The sequence below is a fragment of the Simochromis diagramma genome, unplaced genomic scaffold (genome assembly GCF_900408965.1).
Source record: "Simochromis diagramma unplaced genomic scaffold, fSimDia1.1 OVJJ01000322.1, whole genome shotgun sequence".
Taxonomy (NCBI): domain Eukaryota; kingdom Metazoa; phylum Chordata; class Actinopteri; order Cichliformes; family Cichlidae; genus Simochromis; species Simochromis diagramma.
In genome coordinates this window covers 873,163-887,939 of record NW_024386731.1, presented here as the reverse complement: position 1 = coordinate 887,939, position 14,777 = coordinate 873,163, and the positions used below count along the sequence as shown (strand labels likewise).

The following is a 14,777-nucleotide window of genomic DNA, read 5'->3' as shown; positions in this document are numbered from 1 at the left end:
GGTCAACAGAAGGCAAATATATATCAATATAAAACAATATTGAAGTAATGTCTTTACCCTCTGCAGCGTGTGGACGCTGTGCACGCAATCACCTTATTCACTGTAGTAAACGTGCACCGCTAGCTCACGTGACTGTCTCCATGGTTACATCGTATATTATTAGCTATGCAAACAGCTTCCAAAGATGCCGCCATAGCTCTCTGCAGCTGTAACACTGTCACACTTTGCAAATCATTTCACGTTTTTGATAGTTATGAAGACAGAATATGTTTTTAAGGTCATGCTAGGCGGTTGCTATGGTGGTTGCTGTGGACTTGGCTGGACCGCGTCCGATTCCTGTTATTAGCTGTCCGCCGCAGGAAGGCTGCGTTCCATTTACAAGTAGTGACCGTCTGCCGCAACTCGAACTCAAACCCCGCTTTGTTCTTTAATTATAGGCCTTTTATAGCCGTTCATGACACGCACACACACACATAAAGCACTTTGCCTCACCATGAGAATGCAAGTTTACCTAATCTAACCTTAAAGTGTCTGATATAGGATAGAAAAATGAAGCAACCAGAGATTTAATGATGAAGACTCTGGGTTCTGTAGTTCACGTTTTACAGTCCTGAATGACTCTTTGCATATGATTTATTGAAGAGGACTTTAGAATGCACTTTACATTTAGACTGTTGCTGTTTCATTTTTTACATTGTTGCCGTGTTATGTCATGAATAAGGTTCACCTGCTGGGGGTTTGATGGATCAGCTGGACAATACAGTCAAAGACAGACTTCATTCATCATATGCAAGAATCCTAGTTGGATTTTTGTTGTCACTCATGTTTTTGAACCAAATATTGAAAACAATTCTGACAGACTGGATACCTGGTCAGGGTGTACATTACCTTGTACTCAAGCATCCCAGGACAGAGCCCTGCCCCACCATGAGCCTGGGTGGATACGTGGTTATAATATAAAAGGACCAATACTGAATATGAATATTTCATGAAAATTGAATTATAATACAAATTAGTAATAAGGGTTTCTCTGCACCCTTATCTACCCCATACTCAAAGAGCTGCGGGCAGAGAGGGTGACAGGCGAGGATGGCACTGAAGAGAAGATGCTCGGTTTCTGGAGTCTCCTGGTCCTGTCAGTATTAGTAGGATGCATCTGCTGTGTCTTCTCGTGGATGCTCACCTACCTTGACTCGTTCCAGCCTGGTATGGATTTCCCAACACTGCGGGACAGTGGCCCACGTCAGAGACGTTTTAATATTGATATTACATAATGTCTGAATTTGCTAACCCTAACCCTAACCTAGCTAACAGACCAACAATGCCCTGGACGGTCAGTATAGTAGGCTGCATTGCGTGTCTTCTTGTCCTAACCACTAGCAACAGACCACAGTGCCCTGGACTGTCAGTATTATTACATGCTGTGAACATAAGTAGCTTTGATCACAGTTTATGTTGTAAAAGAGAAGGAATATTGGAAAGAAAGATCAACATTGTGATATTATTTCTTCCAAACTGACCAGAAACATGCTTGTCAGACTCTCACAGCAAAGGATCAGACTCACTGTGCATGACGGCTCAGGCCAATGATGTCTGTTAGATTGTCAGTTGTTTAGTGCTTCTGTACAGTTAGGGTCACCGTCTCTATTTCAGAATAATTAATATGCGGAAAACACTAAAAGTTGATTGTCTTCCAATATTCTAGCATAATTAAAAAACTTTGACTTTGTAAGTACATATTATTAGTCCTAATGCCAGCATGATTCTTCATAACTCCTGCCCCTGAACTTTAAAATTTACCTGATGAAAGATCATTTACAGTGGCACTCTGTCAGGATCATTCTGACTGTAAGATCACTGTATTAATCTGAATCCTTCTGCAATGTGCTGTGAATGAATGCTGATGCAATTCACTTTGGGAAAGCTGTTAATAAAATGAATCTGTGACACATGCAACACATTCACAGAGGAAGAGGACACAAAGGGAGGACACGCAGAGGCTGTGTTGAAGTCAGAAATCCAAATCTTTATTAAAAAACAGGCGGCGGTAACAAACAGGAAGACAAGCAGTCCATCAAACAGTCTACAGGGTCAAACATACAGAGAATTCAAACAGCAGTAAAAAATAACTGGACACTGAAAAACATAAAACAATGTGTGACGCAATAAAAGGAAGCAGCGCAGTATATTCACTGAATTATCATCAATTACAAAAGAGAAAACCGACGATTTCTAAGGATTATTTTCTTAAATGCAGTTAGAGTGTGGCTGGTAAAGATGGAAACATACAGAATGTAAACTGTGTGAGTTTGTGAACTTTGTTAGTAACAAATGAGGTAAAAAACAAAACAGACAAAACACAGAACGAGGCTCTCAGTATTCATTAATAATTAGAAAGAAACATTCTGGTCGTGGATTTTTACAGTCTTAGTTCCGCTCGCTGTCATCATTATAATCATCATGATCAATGGCGAGGTCCTGAGGTGGGCGGGGCTGTCTCTGGTGATGTCACCATGAAGGAACAGCATCTGGCACGTGTTGCTGAAACATCCCAGTACACTGGTGTAGTTTCCTCTCCAGCTGTTTGACATGTGACACTTGAACATTAAGGGGAAGAAGAAGAAACAGTGTTAGGTCAGGTGACCACATGGTTTCTAAAGTAACTGACAGGAAGTAACCAGGCTGTTAGAAATGGATGGCATGTGTTTAGAGTTACTGGAGTTGGGTAACTCTACTTACCAAAAGCAGAAGCACACAGATGAAGGATCAGATGCTGAATGTTGCAGGAACATGCTCATGTGTGGTGGTCATTCAGTGCTGCAGGTTAGACAGTCCAAGACTGATATGCTGCCCATCTGAGAGTTTGAAAACACACATGATTTATTTTGTGTTACAGTCAAAGTTGGATGTTCATTTTTGTCCTTTAAAAATGTTTGTGTATTTGAAAGCACTAACATTTAAGGATGACTTGGATCGTCTCCTTTAAAGGGGAGACAAGTGTATCCACTGATCCACGTCACTTTACCTGGATGATGACTCCTCCCCCCTCACTCAGAAACACTCCTAATATAACCAAGCAAATAAATAATATTGAAGATTTACTTACATCATTACAAAAACATCAAAAACATCTTCCTTTGATTCTATTTCTCCATTCCTGCTGAACATCAGGCAACAAATATCTCAATAAATCACAGTAAAATGTAAAGCACATGTTTTCTCTGTCTAACCTCTGCAGAGCCTCTGTCAAGAAAAACATATCTGTGAGCATAAAACAAATATACATTTCATAACACGTCACTGGACAAACCTCGGTCAGTTGATTTCCTCTGTGCAGTGCAGACGAACATCAGTCAGCAAGTCAAGGTGGTGAGATGGACTGGTGTCCTTTGTGACTCTGCTGGTTCTTCTGAGGAAACACCACCGTCTCTCCACACCGTCACCATCTGTGAGCACAAACTGCCGCTCTGCTCTGCCAGCATGTAGGAATCACATATCACACACAGGGGTGAAGAAACATCAGAGCTCAACTTTGGATACTTTAGATCTAAACAGATCAAACTAGCTCTTAGCTTCAATAATCAGTGAGCAGACAAACAATGATACCAAACTGATTCTGTATGAATACAATATGGTATTTTCAATACAGCTGTCAAATTAATTTATTAAAACTAATACAGATATATGTATATTTTTTTTGATAAATTAGTTTGCTAAATTATAAGAATATATATATATTTTTTTTTTCATTTAACAATTGCAACTGAAAGAAATTAAATATTGAACAAAAATATATTGTCACATTCTGAGCATGCTCAGCACGCTGACAGACTTGAAGTTGCTACAGATTTTAAGAAGTGATAATTATAGGGAAGAAACTTCTCTTTTTCATCCGTTTAATCAAACATTTGATGCCTCAGCTGTCTCAGTCCTGTAGCGTTCTGCAACTACAACTAACCTGAGGCTTGGATTTGGCTGCAGGTGCCCCTGTACATCCTTCTCAGCAGCACACATGTGGGTACCATTTAATCCCACTTCTTCCTGAGCTTTGCTTCATCACAAGACCAAAGGTGGCATCCCGTGTCACAGTCTTATCATCATCCAGAAGAAACATTTGAAGAAACATCATGGAGAAGAAACATTTACGCGCCTCCTGGTTTTGTTTTCTGATCCTGCAAAAAGACTGAGGACAACAAAGCCCAGAGAACACGAGATACACAACATCCAACATTCAGACTCAACAGCCTCCATAAATGAAGAGCACCAGGTTGGTTCAGTTATAGTAGATATGAGCATACTTCACATTACTGGGTATGAATAATAATGAGGAGGCAAACTTTGAAGATGCAGAGCATGATGTCCCATCATCAGACTGTAAACAAACATCCACCAGGCTTCTTTGTTGCCAAAATTGATGATTCTCCCATCAGGGATCAGTAGCGTGTATTAACCTGTGGTATAAGCAGCAATCACTGAAATATTACTGTTTCAGATAAGAAATCTAGGACATAAAAGCCAGGGTGGGAGGGATCTCTGCAAACTGACTTACCTCTGCAAGTGTGAAGCTCAACAAAAAATCTGCCTCTCCAGTCACAGACAAACAAAAACTCCAGCTGGGAGATAGAAAACGCTGTCTGGGTCTTGCTGGATGTTGCTGGTCAGAGTCCCACATTAGCTGAGTGCTTCTTGGTCCCACTGACCCATGTGGACAGCGACTGTGGAGAACTGTTCTGGAAAACAGAGAAGAGAATTAAAATAACAAAAAGCCAAACAGGATTTCCACAAAGACTCTCTTGGAATCAGCAATCAAAAAAATCACTGGTTCATATTAAATATGAACAGGTTCCTTAAATGTACACAGTTCAGATCTGTTTTAATTTAATTTCCTTCACACAGCACATTCGTCCAGGCTGACAGGTAAACATAGAATTAATCTCAGGTAACATGACTCATAGTAGAGTTTCAGTAAGAAAGATTGCAGGCTCTAATATTATTACCACACAATCCAAGGACACACCAACAGCTCAGATTTCTAGAACTATTTAAACAAATGTCTTCTGAATATTCAGTTCATGTTCACAGTGGGAGGGTGGAGGGTGTCGTGGAATTTTTAAAATAAAGTCTGCAACACAGAAAGAGCTGTGATCAAGCTATTTATTACTGCGCCAACACACATCAAACATCACAGTTCAGTCATGTCAGCGCTGCCACAGAAGTGGTGCTCCTCCTCCTTTATGCATTCCAAGGAAGAGGAAGTTAAACTGATCACACCACACTTCATGTGTCTCGCTATGAAACCTAACGGATCAATGGTTAAGCTGTTTTGTGCCCTTGGCCTTATCAGCACCTGTAAAGGGAGTTGTTTTCTCAAACTGCTGACGCTGAAGTAAGTTCATCTAGTTTTAGAAACTTTCACTGAACAGTAACAGTGTCACAACTAAGCATATGCATAAGCACTTAAATACTTTAAATGAGAATAACAGAACATTTCTATTACAGAGGCTAGAGCCTGTCCCAGTAGTCATAGGTAGAGCACACCTGGACAGGTCACCAGTCTGTCAGAGGACTAACACAGAGACAGACATCAGAGTAACAAATCTATTTAAAATTAATGTAAGTTTGCTGCAGCTGTATGTATGAACATGTGTTTCTGTGCTCACAGTCCACCTCTCAGGAACCTGCAGTTCACTTTTAGCCAACTCCAGAATCTGCTATTTAGCGGTTTTTTATCTACTTTTAACCGGATTATTTGTCCAGAATTGCTGTGCGTTGCTGACCTACAGCAGACAAGAGCTTCTGGACATCTGGACTCACAACTCCAACAGTTTTATCGCCGATCTCCGACTCATCCCAGAGATCTCCAGAACACCGGAGGGTGCCCACTCTGCCCAGCCGGGCAGAAGTGCACGCAGACGGCGCCGAGATCGTAAACAAAGGCGAGGTAGGCGCGGAGGGCTACGGGCTAAGCTAAAGCTAACACCACACTGGCTGCCTTTACCCAGTATTTTTCTCGCCAATGTCCGTTCTCTGGCAAACAAAATGGATGAGATACGGCTCTCCATCACTAACAACAGACGGATTATGGACTCAAATGTCATGTTTTTCACCGAAACATGGCTGAACAACAGCTGCCCGGACAATGCTATCGAGTTAGCAGGACGCCACACACACCGAGCCGACAGGCTAGCAGATGACTCCGGCAAGACCAGAGGTGGAGGTTTGTGCATTTATATTAACAATGCTTGGTGCATGAACTCCACTACTACTGAGAGTCACTGCTCACCTAATGCGGAGTTTTTAATGGTCAAATGCAGACCTTATTATCTCCCCAGAGAACTCACTTCGATCATACTCACTGCCGTGTATATACCCCCCGACGCTAATGCTAGGTTGGCCATGAAAGAACTTTCTGCAGCCATTAACAAACACCAGAATAAACACCCCGAGGCTGCTTTTATTGTTGCTGGCGACTTCAACCACACCAACTTAAAGACAGTCCTCCCCAGATTCCACCAACATGTCTCCTGCCACACCAGAGGAGACAAGACTTTAGACCATGTGTATTCCAACCTGGCTGGAGCCTACAAAGCCACACCCCTCCCCCACATTGGACAATCGGACCATCTCTCCCTGTTCCTCACACCTAGGTATTCACCACTCATCCAACATGTGAAACCTGCTGTGAGGACAATTAAAGTGTGGCCAGAGGGGACAGACGCAGTGCTCCAGGACAGATTTAAAAACACAGACTGGAATATGTTCACCCACACAGACCTGGACCAGTACGCCTCATCTGTACTGGATTACATCTCCAAAACCACAGACAGTGTCACCACCCAGAAACGGATCACCATGTACCCCAACCAGAAGCCTTGGATGAACCGGGATGTTCGTCTCCTCCTGAAGGCCCGCAACACCGCCTTTAGGTCAGGAGATGCACACGCCTACAGCACAGCCAGGGCTAATCTAAAGAAGGGCATCAAAAAAGCCAAACACCATTACAAAAAGAAGGTAGAAGAACACTTCTCCAACTCCAACCCCCGACGCATGTGGCAAGGACTCCAGACCATCACAGACTACAGGACCACCAAACCCTCCCCCGCATCCTCTGATGTCTCCTTCCTCAACGAGCTCAACAACTTTTATGCTCGTTTTGAGCGAGGGAACCCCACAACCACAACCAAAGCAGACGTGACGCCAGACCACCAACCTCTGACTCTCTCCCCCACCGATGTAGGAGCGGTGCTGAGCAGGATCAATGTCCACAAGGCTGCAGGCCCTGATGGCATCCCCGGGCGTGTTCTCAGAGCGTGTTCTGGGGAGCTTGCAGGAGTGCTGACAGACATATTCAACCTGTCCTTGGCCCACGCTGTGGTACCGGCCTGCTTCAAATCCACCTCCATCGTCCCGATACCCAAAAACTCCAACCCATCTTGCCTCAATGACTTCCGCCCAGTAGCACTCACCCCCATCATCACTAAGTGCTTAGAGCGACTGGTCCTAGCACACTTCGAATCCTGTCTCCCCCCCACCCTGGACCCCCACCAATTCGCATACCGCCAGAACAGGAGCACAGAGGATGCAGTCTCCATCGCACTGCACTCTGTCCTCTCACACCTGGACAACAACAACACCTACGCCAGAATGCTGTTTATAGACTTCAGTTCAGCATTCAATACAATCCACCCCTCACAACTCATCAGGAAACTGACAGACCTGGGCATCAGTTCCCTTATCTGCAAATGGTTACTGGACTTCCTGACCAACCGCCCCCAACATGTCCGGCTGGATAACCGCTGCTCATCTACCATCACAATGAACACCGGTGTACCACAAGGCTGTGTGATGAGCCCTTTCCTCTACTCCCTCTTCACCCACGACTGCAGACCTGCTGATGGTTCCAACACCATCATTAAGTTTGCAGATGACACCACGGTGATTGGCCTCATCAGTGACAACGATGAGGCCGCCTACAGGGAGGAGGTGGATCGTCTGGCTGAGTGGTGCGACACAAACAACCTGCTGCTTAACACCGAGAAGACCAAGGAGCTCATCGTGGACTACAGGAGGAATGCTGACCCACATCCACCCATCCACATTAAGGGGACGGCTGTGGAGCGTGTGAGCAGCTTCAAGTTCCTGGGAGTCCACATCTCCGAGGATCTCACCTGGACAACCAACTGCTCCAAGCTGGTCAAGAAGGCTCACCAGCGCCTCTTCTTCCTGAGGACTCTGAGGAAGAACCACCTGTCCTCAGACATCCTGGTGAACTTCTATCGCTGCACCATCGAGAGCATCCTGACCAACTGTATAACAGTCTGGTACGGGAACTGCTCTGCCTCGGACCGGAAGGCGTTGCAGAGGGTCGTGAAACTGCCCAGCGCATCGCCGGAGCACCACTTCCTGCCATAAAAGACATCTACAGGAAGCGGTGTCTGAAAAGGGCTGGGAAAATCATCAAAGACCCCAGTCACCCATCACATGGACTCTTCACCCCTCCTGCCCTCTGGGAGGCGCCACAGGAGCCTCCGGACTAAGACCACCAGGTACCGGAACAGCTTCTTCCCCACAGCTGTCAGACTCCTGAACTCTGCCTCCTGACATCTGACCCACGTTAAACTCATGGACTGAACATACACACAATGGACAACTGTACCCTCAAACACACAATAATAACATGGACTGAACCACCACTCACAACCACCAGCACTTTATATAGCCTCTGTAGAAACTATCTACACCCTCACTTATCTTAACTGCACTACTGTATAGCTCTGTGTAAATAATCATTCTGTACATTCGATAATCTTTAATCCTACAACTGTTTACAACTTGCATAGTTCCCATTTCTGTATAGCTGTATATCTCAGATTCTGTAAAGTTATTTATTTCATATTCTGTATAGTTTTTCATATTTATATCCTGTTCATAGCCTGTTCATAGCTTGTACTCACTACAGCCTGTACATACTTATAGTTATAGAATATTCACAACATACTTCATACCGTGTACATTATAACATTCCATAATAGACCCATTCTGTAATATACTCACATATCTATATTATTGCTAATATATATTGTAATATATCTATATCACTAAAGCACTTCTGGATGGATGCAAACTGCATTTCGTTGCCCTGTACCTGTGCATGTGCAATGACAATAAAGTTGAATTCTATTCTATTCTAATTCTATTTTAAAAAAAAAACAGCTGAACATGAGAGGTTTTTGGACAAAGTTTGTGTTCTCCATTCTTTAAGCACCTGTTTAATCACCGTTTAACCCTTTAAGACCTACCATAGAACCAAGTCCGCCAGAGCTATAATATTTTTACATGGTGTGGTGCCATTTTGGGAGCATTTCAAGTTGCTATATCAATACAACAATTATAGCCCAGATTTTAATAATATGTATTCATTAAGTGCATAGTAATTACATAAATTGCAAAAAAGTGCAATAAACTACAAAAAAATTGAAAATCGTTTTTGCTTTTTTAACATATATTTCTAGTTAGAGAAATTTAAGAGGCTTATCCCTCAAAACTGTAAAACAAAAAAGTTGCACAAAATAGTTTCTTACCACAGGAAATTTATTTTGAGTGTCTTCATAGTTTTATTTTTGAAATACACCAATTTTTATATTCTGCAGGAAAAACAAAAATAAATATTATACTATATAAATTTGCAAAAAAGCAGCATATGCATCAAAATAAACTATTTCCAGCAGTGCAATATGAGTCCTAAGCATCCCAGAAAAGACGCAGAAAGTCATAAAGTCAAACATAACTTTTAAAAACACCAGTATAGGCCCTGAGGCCCTGATGGTAAAAAAACCCTACATTTTCCGCGAAAATGACGTCACTTCCGGTTTCGGGCAGGTAATGACGGACATGCAAAAGTTCGCGCTGACGTCTATTCCAACGTAGGAAGTGTTATGAACAGCTGATCGGATCGGCAAAGCGTGTTTCTGGAATTATGTTTTTGTTGCTGCAATTGCTTTTTATGCAGCTATATGTGGAAGGAAACTGTGACCCGAGGACAAGCTGATGGCATCAGATGTAAGTACAACTCCTCCGGTTTCATATGCAAAAAAAATTATTGCGCTAGCTTACGTGGTTGCAGAGACTACCGGGATTTAAAAATAGTTACGCAAAACAGAGCGTGCCCGCTCCAACCGGCTCTGAAGGGTTAAGCACCGGCACCGTTTCAAAAGTACCAGTTTGGCACCGGTATCGGAATAAACCTAAACGATACCCATCCCTAGTCATGGGTCTGCCCCCGTCTCCTTCCAGTAGGACACGGCTGGAACATTTTACTACCTACAGCTTGTGGCCATAGGTGAGGGTAGGAATGTAGACTTACTTTACTGATTAGCTCTCTGTTCACCACAACAGACTCGGACACATCCCTTTATCTGTCCTGCTCCAGTCTCACTTGTGAATAATATCAATTGGTTAGATGGCCCTGCCCCTCCCTGAGTCTGGTTCTGCTGGTTGTTTCTTCCTGTTTAAGGGGAGCTTGTGTCATTGTAGGGTCTTTACCTGACAATATAAAGCGCCTTAATCAACTGTTTGTTGTGCTTTGCGCTATATAAATAAAATGGAATTGAATCCCAGATTCTTAGATATTTGGAAATAACTTTCCAACCTGGTGAGTGCACACTATCTTTTTCATCTCATGGCCTGTATTTATATAGCGCTTTACTAGTCCCCAAGGACCCAAAGCGCTTTACATATCCAGTCATCCACCCATTCACACACACATTCACACACTGGTGATGGCAGCTACATTGTAGCCACAGCCAATATAATTTATTTATTACATTAATTAAACATACAGTCCCAGTTATTTCCAGACCGGACTTACAACACATCCTGCTGATATCCCAGCTGCACATGAGATTTACCACAAATGGTGTGAAAATTACACAACACTGCAAACCGTTACACCCCGTTTTGGGCTGTTTGGCTTTAAAAAGGGACACCAACTCAGCATATTCTGATGTTCTACAATCTACACTTTCACAAGAAGCTGCATATCTGCAGAAACTGAAACAGACTGATTATATCTGGACCTAAAAGGCTGATTCTCATACGGTGCCATCCACCTGGTTGCTTCGGCTCACGAATCGTCCACTGTGGATTGGCATTAATCAAATCTCTCAGCCTGATCCTCAGTGTCTGATCTCTAACACCATCACAAAACTTCCTCATCCGTTTTAATAATCTGATCCATTAAGGCCATCAAAGAATGAGAAAAGTCAATTAAAGACTCACCTTCTACGATTGAAAAATCTGCATTGCAAAGAAATGTGGGAATCTAAGCAACTGTAAGTTTCTTCAGTGTATCAAAAAATTTCTCAGCATTTTCTTTCTGTTCCTTTGGTAAAAACTTCATCTCAGTGCGTGCGGTACCCTCTAAATGGTTTAAAAATCATTTGAGCTTGCTCTTTTTCTGTTCTGCCTCTCGTGTGCACAAAGTCTCTCATTTGCTCAGTCCACTCATCTAGAGTCAGTGAGCCCATATTGTCCAACTTCCCTGAAAATAATGGCAACTTTCTATCCTGTTGAACATATACCACATGATTGTGGTCTCACAGTCTCTGATTCACTTCCTGAAGCTCCTCGTTGACGTCGAGGGCCTCTCTGTACCCACAGATGCTGTTTTCAAGTCGCTAAGTTCATTCTCCAACTCCAGTATACGTCGGGCCATTGTTTGTTGCTCACTTCCCTCCATGATGGCGATCGAGACCTGGCTGCTCCTTCGCTCCAATCTTACAAACCCGTCCCTGCTGCCCTTACAAAAACAAAAAACAAAAAAAACAAACAAAATGGCCACTCCCTTGAATCCTGTTAACAACGCCAAAATGTAACGAGGACAAGGATGAGTAAACGGGGCAAAGAAATAAATTGATAATTTATTTATTACATTAATTAAACATACAAATTCCCAGTTATTTCCAGACAGGACTTACAGCACATCCTGCTGATATCCCAGCTGCACATGAGACTTACCACACAAATGGTGTGAAAATTACACAACACTGCAAAGCGTTACACCCCGCTTAGCGACACTGCAATCGATTCACCTGTGGCACGCTCTGCAAACAATTCGGGTCTCAGCACAGCTGGGAAGCAGCGCTATGCATGACCCGTAATCTGGAATATAAAGGGAAGTGGCACAAACAAATAAACAAAAAAACAAAGAAGGAGGTTAGTCCGCCCTTACACAACTCACTCCCAATCAATAACCGTCTTTACAGCTGGACGGACAACACAAACAAAATTCCAAATCAATCAAAAGAACGAAAAAAAAGGGACATCAGAGACAGCACAGCTGAAAAACACAAACAGCACTATCGATTAAAATATTACCCAATAAAATATCAATTTTATGAAACCATTCAAAATCACAAAGCTAAATCACACTCAATATACCTACAATATTGATCAGTCTCCCTGCGCGCAGTCGATCTAGGGCTTGATCAATTCTTCCATTAAAACTCGTGGTCACACTAAAAAAGTCCAACGACACACATTAAAAATCAGCACCTACAATAACAAATGATCCAAACAAAATGGCAAAAGTCTCTTACCGACAGTAGACCCACTCGCACCCGAGTCAATTAATCGCCTCTGGTTTTTTCCACAGAAGAGTGCTGACCTCACCCCACACACCCACTACCTTTTCACAGCTCTTTAGCCAATCACCTGGCAGAGAGCAACAAACTGCCAGGTGACAATTGTTACATTAGCATTTAATTTTTTTCAACATGTTTTACACATTCTCACATTTTATTTTGCAAGTTCTCATATAACATTAACAAGACCCTGCATGTTGCAACATATTATATATAACTAGTGCTAAGAAAGATAAAATACTAGAATTCTACTTCCTAAAACTACAGAACTGACTTCATATTCAGCAGCATTATCATTCATCAGATAATTCAATTAAAATATTCAAACAACAAACAGGAGAGGTCCACTCAGTGTCCTGCTTTAGCAGAGGTCAGACCGAGCCAACAGAAACTGGCTGACACTGAAGAGAATTATTTGGATACTTATCAATATCCAAATAATGATGTTTCATAATTTACACACTGTACAGTTATGAATGGGATATAGATCTATCTATCTATATATATATATTTATTAGGGGTGCAACGATATTCGTATCGATATTGAACCGTTCGATACAGTGCTTTCGGTTCGGTACGCATATGTATCGAACAATACAACATTTGTAATTTATTTTATCAACTTTCCTTCCGACGATGCTGTCTGTGTTGAGCGCTCAGTGAATCTGCGTTCGACTACTCCGCCTAGGCTGCACTGTCGAGCGCAGATCCACTGAGCGCTCAACACAGACAGCATAGTCAGAAGGAAGAGCGCAGGGCAAGCTAGCAAGACACATGGACCTCCCCCACCCTCATTCAGATCTGGCGTTTGGAATTATTTTGGTTTTCATGTGAGGTATGACCCTGAAGGTAAGCGAGTCATGGACTAAAGTAAAACAGTATGTTGGATGTGCCATGCAATGCTCAATTACATTGGTGTGAACTAGTGTGTTAGCGCAGTTAGCTCGTTAACGTGTTGGCCGTCTAGCCCCACACACGGGGCGATCGGCGGTAGCTTGTTAACGGAGATTTGCCGTGTTGTTGTGGCGTTAAGGTCATTTCAACGAGATCAACCTGAAAGCACTAGTGGGAACACAACGAATATGACTGCACATTTACGCCGACATCATCCTAGTGCAAAGACCAAAACAACAAGCATGCTACTAACTTTAGCCGAGTCATTTAGACAGCTGTTAGCACATGATTCTCCTTATGCTGCTGAGAATATAGCCCAGAAGAAGCGGATAGTATAGCTTTTATTTTGGAAAGAGACATTTCTCTGTAATAAACTCTCTTTTCCAAAGATGAGTGATTCTCAATCAGATACAGGGCTTGCAATATCGCTAGCCCGACGTCCTGGAGCTAGCGATTTTTTTCAGTCGGGCTACCAAAATCTATCTCTTCCCTGCCCGTCGGGCTATTGTAGGAAGGAAAATATATGTCAATGCTTTTGCATTCTTTCAGAAATGTAGCTGGGTAATTATGTCATTGGCATCTGTGAGCCACTGTCAATATGTGACATATTGAAGTCGCGTTTGAATTTGCGCTTGTTTTTTTGCTTTCACTTTGCAATCGTGCGAACTGTGTATAGAGAGCGACAGCACTGATCTGTGAGTGATGATAATTTGTGCACCAATTCCTCTGACATCGTCTTATTAATCGTTAGCTTACTATGCAAACATGACAAGTGAAATCTCCCGCAGCAAGCTTAAACATGTGAGAGGTTGATCGCGCAGAGAATCGCTGAGCTTATGTGAGTGAGCGTGTAAAAGCATTTCAGTTCTGCTGAGCCAAATAAGACAGGTCAGGGTGAAGAAGTGACAGCCAAAGAAAAGCTTACCACAAAACGGAGAAGTTATGACAAATCAGACTATAAGGCAAAAAGAAAGTGCAGCTTTATGGTTTCATGGACAAAAGAATTTCTGTGGCTGCAATATGACGAGCTAAATAACCAGGGCTGCACATAAGTGGTCCGCAGGTGCGCATTCGCTGTCAAAATAAAAAACACGCACAAGGGTTAGGGTTAAATTTAAAAACTGTACTTTTGAGTTAAAATATATATTTATAATTTTAATAAATGACAAATTAAAAAGGCATGAAAATTTTTTTTGTATCGAAAAAATATCGAACCGAACCGAACCGTGAATTTTGTGTATC

The 14,777-nt window shown here is 42.5% G+C and overlaps 1 long non-coding RNA gene across 7 annotated transcripts; it reads right to left on the bottom strand.

Moving 5' to 3' along the window:
* Positions 1-2,476: 2,476 nt before the first annotated feature.
* Positions 2,477-14,584, bottom strand: LOC120728271. Of its 7 annotated transcripts, XR_005694709.1 has the most exons (9): positions 12,597-12,611; positions 12,443-12,515; positions 12,016-12,337; positions 4,550-4,730; positions 3,959-4,451; positions 3,311-3,472; positions 2,956-3,063; positions 2,740-2,855; positions 2,477-2,597 (listed from the first exon to the last, which is right to left on the bottom strand). It is a non-coding gene; the product is annotated as an uncharacterized LOC120728271 (long non-coding RNA). The 7 variants fall into 7 exon arrangements; XR_005694699.1 differs by having other exon boundaries at positions 12,443-13,102; XR_005694704.1 differs by having other exon boundaries at positions 12,016-12,515.
* Between the last annotated feature and the right edge of the window lie 193 nt (positions 14,585-14,777).